Source organism: Camelus ferus, chromosome 4, assembly GCF_009834535.1.
Source record: "Camelus ferus isolate YT-003-E chromosome 4, BCGSAC_Cfer_1.0, whole genome shotgun sequence".
In the NCBI taxonomy this organism is placed as follows: domain Eukaryota; kingdom Metazoa; phylum Chordata; class Mammalia; order Artiodactyla; family Camelidae; genus Camelus; species Camelus ferus.
This window is the reverse complement of record NC_045699.1, coordinates 33024441-33037061: the sequence shown is the minus strand read 5'-3', so window position 1 is coordinate 33037061 and position 12621 is coordinate 33024441. Positions and strand designations below refer to the sequence as shown.

The following is a 12621-nucleotide window of genomic DNA, read 5'->3' as shown; positions in this document are numbered from 1 at the left end:
GTTTTCTACCCCTGCTGTAACAAGATTCACAAATTTAATGCTTAAAACAACATAAATGTATTGTCTTATAGTTCTGTAGGTCACAAAGTCAACACAGGTCTCACTGGAATCAAATCAAGGGGTGGGCAGGGCAGGTTCTGGGAGAGAATCTGTTGTTTCCAGCTTCTAGAGGCCACCTGTGATCTTTGGTTTATGACCCTCTTCTTCCATCTTCAAAGCCTCCATCAGTGAGTTGTGTCCCTTTCAATTTTTTTCTGGCTGCTACTTCTTCTGTCATCCTCTCTCTGACCACAGCCAGAAAAGGTTCTCTGTGTCTAAGGATTCACGATGACATTGGACCCATCTGGATGACCCAGGCAGATCGCCTCATCTCAAAGGTCCTTAATTGTAATCACACCTTCCAAGTCCTTTTTGCCATGTAATGGAACATAGGTCTGTAAATTAGGATTTGGATATCATTGGGGGTGGGGTGCATTTTTCTGCCTGCCATACATGGCAAGGTATGAACACAAAACACAATGAACTGTTTGGTCTTAATTTGCAGCCAGCATTCCTATAGATTAAGCATGTGGTTTCTAATACAACAAGCATTTTATTCAGGGCTCATGAGTTCCATCTATCTGGCTGGCAACATACACCTTGTAGGACAGGTGTCAGATGAGCAAAAGCTGTTGGAAGGTGGAAGCTTCCACCTCCCCTCTTTCAGGGAAAACATGAAATAGAAGCAAGACCACTTACTTGGGTTTTGACCATCTTCCTTCTTGTGACATTAAGAACTGATACTAAGACAACAACAAAAAGCCTTTCATAACAGAAATACTAGTGCTGGTGTGTAAAACTGACCCACCTCCTAAAAGGCTCTTTCTTCCTTGAAGACAAAACTCAGGTGCATTGTTTCGTTCATGGGAAAATCAGACTCCCTGGCGGCAGGTGGTGTGTTGCTGAGCGGGGGTGGGGGGGTGGGCTTGGAAGATGGGAAGCCCCCCCCCCCCCAGCTCTCCACCTGGAATTGGATGCCACTTCTGCTCCAACAGCTGCGTAGCCTGTAAGGCCCTCACGAGTTAACTCTTGTCTCAGGAAGTAATTTGCTAGAAGATCAAAACATGGATGGAACAGATTAATTTTTCAACAAACCGCAGGTCTGGGAGAATGTAAACGTTATCTCTTTAAATGCTAGTAATGTCTTTGATGAAGGAATAATTTGGGGGGGGATTCTTTTTTTTTCTTTTAAGATTGTAATTCTGCATTTGATTGGCTCATGTCTTATTATGCTGAAAAAGAACTCTTGACAACTTGCACTTGATGAAGGTAAGGCCCTGCAGTAGCCGGTTACTTTTATGGATTTCACATCTATCTCATTTAGAGCAGTGGTTCTCAAGGGGTTTTGGGGGTCGAGGCCAGGGGTGCTACTACACACCCTGTGATGTATAGGACAGCCCCTGCTATGTACAGCTATCCAGCCCCAAATGCCAGTCATGCTGGGGCTTGAGAGACCTTTAGAGGGATAATTTTCAGTTTTTCACTGATTTGGCTCTGTCTTTAACACGGCACATAGATTTGATTTCTTTGAGGTTTCCAATCCTTTTAGTTTCTCTCTCAACACAGCATCTTGCCCTTCGTAGGCTCAGACGTTTATCCATTGAGTTGATTTCTCCATCCCCCCCATCCTTGTTAAGGTATTCATCCTTTTTTGTTTTGGACCAGAGCTTTTAGGGGCATCGTGGTATGGAGAGTGGAAAGAACACAGGCGTAGGACGCCTCTCAGACTCTGCTTTCCCATCTGTGAAATGGAGGTAATGATAGCACCCAATTTAGAATGATTGAATTTAAGGATGGTGTTGTAGCATACAGTAGGAGACCGTGTTTAGAGTCCCAGGAGCCTAGGTAGGACCGTCTGTTTTTTTGTTTTTTTTTTTTTAATTGTTTTTTTTTTTTTTTAAAGGAGAGGCACAAATTCTTAAGCATTCTGGGTTGTTCTCAGCTCTCCAAGGAGGAGAAGAACTTACAGCTTTTCAGTAAAATGTTACTCCTTGATTGACAGAACAATCTGAGGTACCTAAGAGGCATGTTTTGCCTCAGGCCAGAGCTATTTTAAAAAACAAAATTGACAGCAGCTAGTTTAAGTTGGAACATTCCTGACTTAATTATAGATACCTGCGAAGGTTCCTTCAAACAGGGGGGTTTCTGCCATTGGGTGCTATTTGGGAAAAGCTATTTCTTGCTCACTTGTTTTTGAGAGTCAGCTTAGAACATAGGGTTAGCAGTCAGATTTAGCAGTGAATTCTGTCTGTTCTGGCCAGAGCCTCAGTTTTCTCATTTGTAAAATGGACACAATACTACTCCTCTCAGAAGATGTCTATAAGAATTAAATGAAGGCATATTTGTAAGACATCCAACTTCATATATGATGCTTATAAAGATTATTGGTTCAAATTTTTCCAGTTGTTTAATGTCATGTACAAAGGTGCAATGAGAGGTAACAAGAAGTTAATTTTCACCCAACCTATTTTTTGATATTTCTATCCAATTATATTTTGAGAAGATTGGACTTGCTGCTCCTTGTCCTTTTTTGGAGGGAGGGTCAGCACAGATCTCTGTGACTTACAGTTCTCATGCCACCAAACTGACTGTTCCACGCTGTGTGGGCTGTCAGTGCCAGTGGAAAACTAGCAGGGAGCAGTTTACAAAGTTCTCACTCGAAAAAACACGGAAAATCCAACTGATTTTTAAAAGTTGTTGATTGTTTGCAAAATTTGACATCTCTCTAATTAATTTCTATGCCTGTCAATTTGCCTCTCGCCACCTTCAAAATCATCTCAGCCCAAATCCTGCGCTGTAGAAGGAGGCTCCAGACTGTCTCTGCTTCATCCTGATAATTTCTCTATTTTGCATCTCCTAACCACCTGTTTTCTGAGGCTGCCTTTTCTAATTTGCATCTGTAGACCTATTGTTTGGTAAATAGAACATTTCTCATTATGCCGTTTCCCTACCTTGGTATTTTTCTTGAGGACGAGTTCCATTTCATGCATACCTGTTGATACCGCTGTAGCTTCTGGTGCAGAGAGGGGCATTCTGTAGTTCTGCTGCTTATGTTTGCTTTGATGATGAGCCATAACAAATTTGAGATCAGCAGTGAACAGAGGGACCAACCAACAGCGAACGGAGGAGTAAGTGAGGCTGAAGCTGATGGGTGGTGAAAAGAGGAGATATAGCTGGTTTAGTCGGGCGGTCAGGCAGGTAAGTGGAGTAAGTGCTCTGATGGGGGAGGTGCAGGCTATCATGGGCACATAAAACGCTAAACGTTGATGGGTGGTGGGGGTCAGAGAAGCTTAAGCTGAAACCTGTTGGGTGAGGTGGAGTTGGCCAGGTGAAGTGGTAGATTTGGGCAAGAGGCTGTTCCAGATACAGGAGGGAGAGCATCCTGTGTCTAGAACCACAGAGAGTTTAGCTTGTGATTTCAAATTGGAGGGTGGAGTTGGGTACAGGGGTGTGTGTGGACTTGGGGGTAAGGTCATAAAGGGCCTGGCAGACCATGTTAAGAAATTTAAAATTTTATCTCAAGGGTGGTAGGAAATCATTGTAGAATTTTTAACTGTTGAGTGATGTAATTCTGAAGTTCAGGCTGAGAAACTCCCTCTGGCTTGGGGATGTGAGGATGGCCACAGAACTGAGGCACCTGCAGTGATACCCAGGTGAGAGAAGTCTTAGTCTGGGTGAGGGCGGGGCTACGGCAGGGTGGGCAGAGTGGAGGTGTAGAAGAAGGAGCTCTGAGCTCATTGGGTGGGCAGGGAAGAGTCAAGTGCAGTGCCCAGGTTCTGGGAGGGCCGGCTGCGACTCAGAGGCATCCTAGGAGGTTTGTGTGAAATCTGCATTTAAAGTTCAGAACAGAGAGAAAGAGCACACAGTGAGTTGAATTCTGTGAATCTCCCTCATATGACTGGCCATTGCAGCAGTGAGGTAATAAGGCCACTAAGCTGGGGTGGGGTTGTAGAGTGAGAACGCTGAGGAGCAGCCTGCCAAGGAGACTGAGGAGGGGCGGCTACGGAGGTCGGAGGAAACCTGTAAGAGTGCATTTCAAGGGGGGATTGGTTACTGGTGTCTGATGCTGTGGAGCCATGAGAAATGAGGCGTATCTGGTGGATTTGGCAGCATGAACAGTTTCAGAGGCTTGATGGCTGCTGGGCCCAGAGCAGAGGGTGGAGGAGTGGATGGGAAGTGAGGAGGGCGAGACAGCATGTGTAGATGCAGTGGTCTGGCTGGCCTGTGTGGAGCCTTGGGGGCGTTAGGAGAAGGTGTGCTCCCTGTGGGTGGACACAGTCCCTGGGTGTGGGACTTGGGCAGTGGGCCATGGGGGAGACTTCAGTTCCCATGTGCCGCCTTAGTGGGTGCCTGTGTTTAGTATGCACACTGCACCCCCTGGGCAAGGTTGTGAGATGTCTGTATTTTAATACCACTGGTCAGGAAATTCTGTTTTGGCAAGCCAGAGACGGATGTTGCTTTGGCTAATCTAAAGTAGTCCATAATTCAGTGTCAGGTTGATAAGGCTTTAATGCATGGTCAGTCAGCCCCTTGACTGTCAGGCTGGGAAAAAAGACAGGAAGTGTTTCTTGTCTTTAGAAGCAAGCCTTGCTTCTGGCTTTGGGAAGAAAAGAGAACAAATGGTTCTCACCAGATAGGGTTGCACCAGCTCTCCCAGCATTTTGGGAACAAATCAAGTCATTATCTCGACAATGTCAGAGCTGTGTTCCCAGATCAGTTGTTTGAAACATTTGGGCCTGATGAGGAGGAGAAGAATTAATGAGCAGTTCCCTCTCCTGGTGTCCTTTTTCAGCCTTCTCACATTGCAGCAGGACAGTCTCTCAGACATGCGGGCTGCTCACTTGATAATCTGTGTTTTGCACGGGTACAGAGGTTGCTCGCGAAATATTGCGAGCTCCTCTAACGTGAGGCTGATAGTGTCCTGGGTCCAATGAACAAGAGAATCTACTGTAACATACCGTCAATGGGGAAGCACTTGAACTCACAGAACAGCCTTGGAGAGTCCTGGGTAAGTTTGACGACCTACGTTGCCTTTTCTGTTTTCAAGAATGTTTTACCCTGCACCAGTGGGTAAATCTAAAGCCCTTGAGAGAATGAAAACACACTTGATAGTAAGTTTTGGCAAAGAGTGTGCAAGACAATGAGAATGTGTAGGGTTAAGAACAGGAATCATTTTAATTTTAAAATAGTGGAGTGGAGGTGGATTAAAATGAGCTGCTGGCCGTGTTGACTGCAACATATACCTTGATTGTGGGCTTGTTGTTTCTGAATTAATTACTGTATATAGAGACTTATTTTAGGCCCCTTCCTATTAAACTGTTTTTCATATAATTAAAAAAGATAGGGCTGATGATAAGAATTCTCTTCCTACACAGTGAGTGCCATTGTACAAATGGTATAACCGTGCTTTTCGTGTATCTGCATGTGCAGCCTAGTTCCGTCTACAGTACCACAGAATAGGAAAGCACACTATAGCTTTTAAATTTCTGTAGTGTAGCATTCAGTCCCTGCTGTGAAAGGGGAAGGTGGCAGTGGGCAGGAAATGGGAAGTTTTAGGCTAAAGAATACTGATGTAATATCTTATTTCCAATATGGCAGACTCTGATCGTATAGTTAAACAGTTTGAGATCACCTCACATTTAGAAAAATTTTCCCTAGTCAGAACTGTAGGAAATATTTATAAACATTTATTTCGTTTCTAGAGTTCTCTGTACTATGAAATTCATGATCTGTCTTTATAATTACAATAGCATGTGGTTATGTACAATTAAGGAAACTATTTCTTATCTGTCTTTGGTTTGACCAAATTCTTTTATTAACTGGACTAGAAATTCTTTATGATAATTCCTTGAGGAAAGAATATTTTTTTCTTTCAGTTTTATTGAGATATAATTGACACACAACATTTTATAAGTTTAAGGTGTACAGTGTAATGATTTGACTTGTGTACATCGTAAGATGATTACCGAATGCAGTAAGGTTAGTGAACATCCATCATCCCATATACACACCACATTAAAAAAAATGGAAAAAAAATTTTGTCTTCGTGATTAGAACTCTTAGGATTTATTCTCTTAACAACTTTAATATACGTCATATAGCCGTGTTAATTATATTTCTCATGTTGTACATTGCATCCTCAGTACTTATTTATCTTATAACTGGAAGTTTGTATCTTTTGACTGCCTTCATCCAGTCCCCCTTTTGCCCTTGTTAGCCACAAATCTGATCTCTTTTTCTGAGTTTGTTTGTTTGATTTTTAAATATAATTGACCTACAACACTATGCTAGTTCCTGGTACACAACATAGTGATTTGATATTTCTATACATTTCAAAATGATCACTGTGGTAAGTCTAGTTTTCATCTGTTACCATACAAAGATATTACACAGGTACTGACTATATTCCCCATATAGTACATTTCATACCTGTGACTCACTTATTTTGTGACCGAAAGCTTGTACCTCTTAACCTCCCTCCCTTTCCTCCCCTCTGGCAATCACCTGCATGTTCTCTGTATCTAGATGTGACTGTTTCTGTTTAGTTATGTTTGTTCGTTTGTTTTTCAAATTCCACGTATAATTGAAATCATACAGTATTTGTCTTTGACTTAACTTAGCATAATACCTTCTAGGTCCATGCATGTTGTTGCAAATAGCAGTACTTTTCATTCTTTTCTTTGGCTGAGGAATATTCCATTTTATATATCCACGTCTTTATCCATTCACCTATTGATGGGCACTTAGGTTGCTTCCATGACTTGCCTACTGAATATAATGCAGTGCACATAGGGGTGCAGATTTTTTTTCTAATTAGTGTTTTTGTTGTCTTTAATAAATACCTAGGAGTGGAATTGCTGGATCATATGGTAGTTCTGTTGTTAATTTTTTGAGGAATCTCCAAACTGTTTTCCATAGTGATTGCACCAGTTTACATTTTCGCTCACAGAGCACAAGGGTTCCCTTTTCACCACATTCTCACCAACTCTTGTTATTTGTTGCCTTTTTGATGATAGCCATTCTGACGGGTGTGAGGTGTTATCTCATTGTGGTTTTGATTTGCATTTCACTGATGATTGGTGATGTTGAGCATCTTTTCAGGTGCCTGTTGGTCATCTGTATTTTTTTCTTTGGGAAAAAAAATATTCAGATCTTCTTCCCACTTTTTAATTGAGTCATTTGTTTTTTGATGTTGAGTTTTATAAGTTCTTTGTATATTTTGGATATTAACTGCTTGTCAGATACATCCTTTGCAAATATCTTCTCCCATCCAGTAGGCAGCCTTTCCATTTTATTGATAGTTTCTGTCACTGTGCTAAAGCTTTTTAGTTTGATATAGTCCCATTTGTTTATTTTTGCTTTTGTTTTCCTTGCCTGAAGAGATGTATCAAAACAAATATTGCCTAGGCCGATGCCAAAGAGCAGATTGCCTTTGTTTTCTTCTGCATGTTTTATGGTTTCAGGTCTTACATTTAAGTCTTTAATCCATCTTGAGTTTATTTTTGTAGAGTGTGTGAGAGGTAGTCCAATTTAATTCTGTTGCATGTAGCAATCCAGTTTTCCCAGCACCATTTATTGAAGAGGCTGTTTTTCCCCGTTGTATATTCTTGCCTCCTTTGTTGTAGTCTAATTGCCCATATTAATGTGGGTGCGTTTCTAGGCTCTCTATTATGTCCCATTGATCTTTGTGTCTCTTTCTGTTCCAATACCATACTATTTTGATTACTATAGCTTTGCAGTATAGTTAGAAACCAGGGAGCATGGTATCTTTAGCTTAATTCTTCTTTCTTAAGATTGTTTTGTCTGTTTGGGGTCTTTTGGGTTTCCATACTGATTTTAGAATTATTTGTTCTAGTTCTGTGGAAAATACCATTGGTATTTTGATAGGGGAAAGAATTTTTTTATGGATAAATAATTATGAGAAAGTAATTAAGATAATCCTTATGCCTTCTTACCATATCACAAGCCTCAGTGAAAATGAATATAAATTTTTTTTTTTCTCACTTCAGGCAACCGGCAGAAGATTCTCTAGGGAAGAATGCCAGCTCCTTCTTGGTGTTATTTAGTTAACAACCCAGGGGGGCTTTCTAAATCTTTGTCAGTGATACATAGTGGATTCCTGATTTTTTGATTGCTGCAGGTGAACTTGGTGCTTTCTGGGCTGCTAAACCCTTAGCAGGATGTATAGATGCCCCTATTTGCCTCCTCAAACTACTTTAACAATAATTAGCAAAGATATTTGCCAAGAATGTTTGAAAAGAAAATTCAGACAAAGCTATAAAATAAATACAGATTTAAACAAACAGATATTCATGACTCATGTGAAAAAATTCCAGTGGGTGTAGTATGAGGAAATTTTTATAAAGGCACCCCTCACTAACTAACTCATATGTATTTATATATGTATACATTTGCATAGGAAAAAATCTAAATGGAATGGATGTACTAAAATGTTAACAGTGGTGAAATTTCTTTTGGAATTATAATTTAAATTTTCTTTCTGATTAGGATTTTTAAAAGTTTTATGATTAGCATTTTATATTTATGCAATAAAAATAAAGTAGGGGAGAAGTATAAATATATAAATGGCAGGAATTTTATAGTCTGGTGAAAGAACAGTACACTACATGAAAGTACAGATGAGGTTGTATAAGTAAATTGTACAAAACTAATTTTTTCATTTTAATTCCATCAATAATTCCAAAGAAGTTTCTTTTCTTTATAAATTCAAAAAAAATTTCTTCCACAGGAAAGCAGAGGGAAAGGAGGCATATGTGAATTTTGGGCTCTTCTTCTGTCTGATTTTATCTCTTCTTCTCTCTTATATTGATAATTCTTCTTCCAGCCTGTTGTTCCAAAACCTTCCAGAGGGAGTAGAGAAGGCGCCATCAAAACCCTCCACAAGACTGTCCCCAGCTTCCTACGGTGGGTGTGACCGCAGGCCACTTGCCTCCCCAACACCCCACTCAGCCCTGTGGGAGAAGAGTGCTTTACTTAGTACACATGAGTGTGCCTCATTCTATGGCTGACTTAGTTCATTTCAAGGTACTTCAGTCTGTTAGTGAGGAAAATTGCCAAGAAGTTGTTAATGGGAGAATCGAACTAAACCGGTAGAGGAAAGCTCCACAGGTGTTTCAAGACAGGCTCTGTTTCATGTTTAGCAGTTTTTCATGCCTTTAGGATAAAAGGCCAGGCAGTCCTTCGTAAGGACTGTTTCTCCTTCCTTTTCCTTTTCCAGCTCAAACAGCTGTCTCAACACACAGCTTGAGATGGGGAGCAACCTGGCTGCATTGTTGGGGATGTGATTCCTCTTTCTGCCCCGGCCACCTGGTTCCTTTGTTTCTTTGTCCTCCTTGTCCTCTGGGGCAAAAGCGGCAGTGACTCCATGACACAGGAACTCGGATGGTGGTGAAAAAATCCCCAAGCAGGTGGCTGCCTATTGTCTGTCTGGAGGAAGCAAAAAGGGTTCTTCCTGGGACTGCTTTCATCTTCTGAGAGCTTCCAGAGGGCAGAACGATCCTTAATTGGGGTTGGGAGATTGCACACACAAAGTCCTGGGGTCACAAGTTTCCCTAGTGAAAACCAGCCAGGTGGGCTTTGTTCTTTCCCCTTCATAATAACTCTGAACCCTTTTGGGGCAAGGACTTGCTTTCTGATGTGAGCACGTTCGGAATGTCAGTGGTCTCAGTACCCCTGGATTGGATGGAGATACTCAGAATAGCAAGTACCTATTTGGGGGAAAAACACATTGCAGGTATGACAAATAAGTAGATTTAATCTGTGATAGTTCCCCCTTTGGTTGTAATATGTAGTATCTTTTAGATACTAGTAATTCTAGAGAGAAGCTCCAAAGTTTAACTGGGTTTTGTGATAGCCATTAGGGTGTCTATTACCAAAAACCACTCATTACTTAAAAACACTGTGCGAGCCACCCATTCCTTGCAATATCTGCACATAAGCCAGACTGGCAGATTTTTAACAATAACTTCCTTCAGGCTGAGCTGCAAGAACAGTTAAATCATCTTCTCAAGACACCACCAGAAAGTAACCTGGACTCCTTTTTAAGATTAAATTCTCTCAGAGCTGGGAGACAGTGGCTAGCAGCCTGAGAGGGTGTAAAAGGTCTTTTGGGTTGTGGCATGGAGGGGGTTAATTATAAGAAAAAGGCCCAGCAGTCTTTTCTCTGTAACCCTTGCATTTTATCCACTTCCTTTTTCCATTCATTCCCTGAACTCTCTTTTGACTTTCTTTAACCCTTCTTCGCCTTTTCCCACACACCAGAATGATTTCCTGCCATGTGTTTAGCAGTTTCTCCAGGTTAATGTGGCTCCAGGAGTCTTCAAGTCCAGTGCTCTTTCTCTTGTATCACTGTGTTTCTCACCTGGAGGAAGGCGAGTGGGAGAGAGTAAGGGAGAGCTGGAAAAGGAATGAGAGGCCAGAGAGGATAGCATGGTGGAGAACTGAAGGAGACAGATGAATAACCTGACGTGAAGGGGTGGTGGTTCGTGGATGACACCACATGCAGGCTGCATATAACCAGGATTGTGATGAGAAGACCAGGAGGCTTCTCTCCACCCCCAGGGCTTCTCCCAGGTACAATAAAAATAAAGGGAGAAGAATGAAGGCACATCATGGGGACAAAAGGGAAATAGATTTGCCTCTTTACCCCTTTTATCTGGATTGTCTAGGTGGGAGACACAGTCATTACCCATGAAGGTATTTAATACTAGATCCAGCATACTAGGTTATTTGGGTTTATAAGCATGAGTCTCAGAATTTTGAATCTGAGGTTAGCTGTCTGTTTAAACCCAGAGGGTCCAAGGTTATTTTTCATCTTTTACCTGATTCTCCTTTTGGAAACCAGAATGATGTTGAAAGAATTTACTTTCTCACCTGACAAAATTGCATGTCTGAAAACCAAGCTGATCCGAAAATGTGTTTACCTTTTAATTCTACAAAGTTAGATCATCACTCTGGTTTGTTAGAAAATCAGAGAACTGTTCACAATGACCACTCTTACCTGTGCTCGGTGCTAGAAATACAGCACTGATCAAACATGATCCCTGCCTGCAGGGAGCTTGGAGTCTAGTGGGGCAGACAGACATTAAATAGAAAATTACAAAAGAGCAGTGAAGTTATCATTGTGACAAGAGTCTCCAAAAGTAAATAAAGAGAGCATTTAAGGGGAGGATCTCCTCTCATCTAGGCTGGGAAGGCATTCCTAATGGATTTTGCTCGGTGAAGGTCAGAAGCGGATACTCTGAGGTAGGAAGAGAATTTGCTGAGGCCCTGAGGCAGGAAGGGGCTGTGGCCTGCTGGAGGAACAGATTAGGATCCCTTGGCTGCTGTGCAAGAACGGACAGAGAGCAGATGAAAGTAGAAACAGAAAGATCAGTTAGGAAGCTCAGGGACTTGCCCAGGGTCAGTTAGCTGATGAATAGCAAGTCAGGACTCAGACTCAGGTCTGTGTGAAGGTAAAGGCATCCTTACTGCTTGTTAAGTGATACTTGTTCACAATGTTCACATATCAACCCAGAGCATATTTAAGAGACTCTTACATATCATCATTTGGCATGGCTTATTGATCTTTTAATTATAATATAAAAGGTGTTTTCATATGAAGTTACCATCTGCAAAAAGAAAAGAGAGTACTCATTTGAATGAACCAGCAGAAACTTGGAATTCCGCCTGCCTTCTACTTCAGCCTCACCAAAACGGAATTTCTGTAATTCATCCAATCACATTCTTGACTAATCTGCGCACGTCTGTACTATGCCTTGGCCTTTTCCCCATAACGGCTTACGGATCTTTAAAGGAGATATTTTGAAATGCTTTTCTCTCTTGACCAGGGTGTTTGTGGTTAGGTAGTGTGTACACTCCCTTTATTGCAGGATGAGCGGTTTTTCTGTCGTGGGATCCTTTGTTAGGAATGAAATGCAGTTGTAATTTTGTCACCTTTATTTAAAAAAGTCATTGGTAAGGTGTTTTCCACAGAAAGTGACTTAGATGTTTACATCTTCTACTTTCTAGAGACTTCAGCATGTTCGGAAGTATTTAAAATTGAGTAGTTCTCTTAGCTAGTAATGATAACATTACCGTCGTGCGTTGAGAGCTGCTTTGTGCCAGGCAGTATGCTTTAAACGTCTTTGATTCTCACTACTACCCTACGATGACGGTTGTACTGTAATTTCCATTTTACATTTGGGGAAACTGAGGCTTGAAGTGACTAAATGAGTTTTCCAAGAGCACCCAGGTGGGAAGTGGCAGCTGAGACTTGAGCTCAGGCTGCTTCAGGGTTCTTGCTCTTCAGCCCCGTGCACTTCTGTTTCAGGGTCAAGTTTGTTTTAGGCAGTTGTTGGGGGTCACCTCAAATACTGAGAACCAGCGTAACATAGGGGATCAAGTACATTTGAGCAATGTAATGAAATATTTTCTTATAAACTATTGTAAGTATTTTGTTCTAGAGTCCACGTAAGAAAAAATAAAGAAGCAAATTGCTAAATTTCACATTCACTATTCTTACCCTAAATTTTTGGTAAATTCAGAGCTTCTCTCTATTTCAATTTATTTTATAGGAATATT

General features: G+C 41.3%; 1 protein-coding gene across 3 annotated transcripts in view; it reads left to right on the top strand.

Moving 5' to 3' along the window:
• KANK1 (KN motif and ankyrin repeat domains 1) overlaps positions 1–12621 on the top strand; it is a 179904-nt gene that overhangs the window by 26781 nt on the left and 140502 nt on the right. The gene's annotated exons all lie outside the window — the stretch shown is intronic.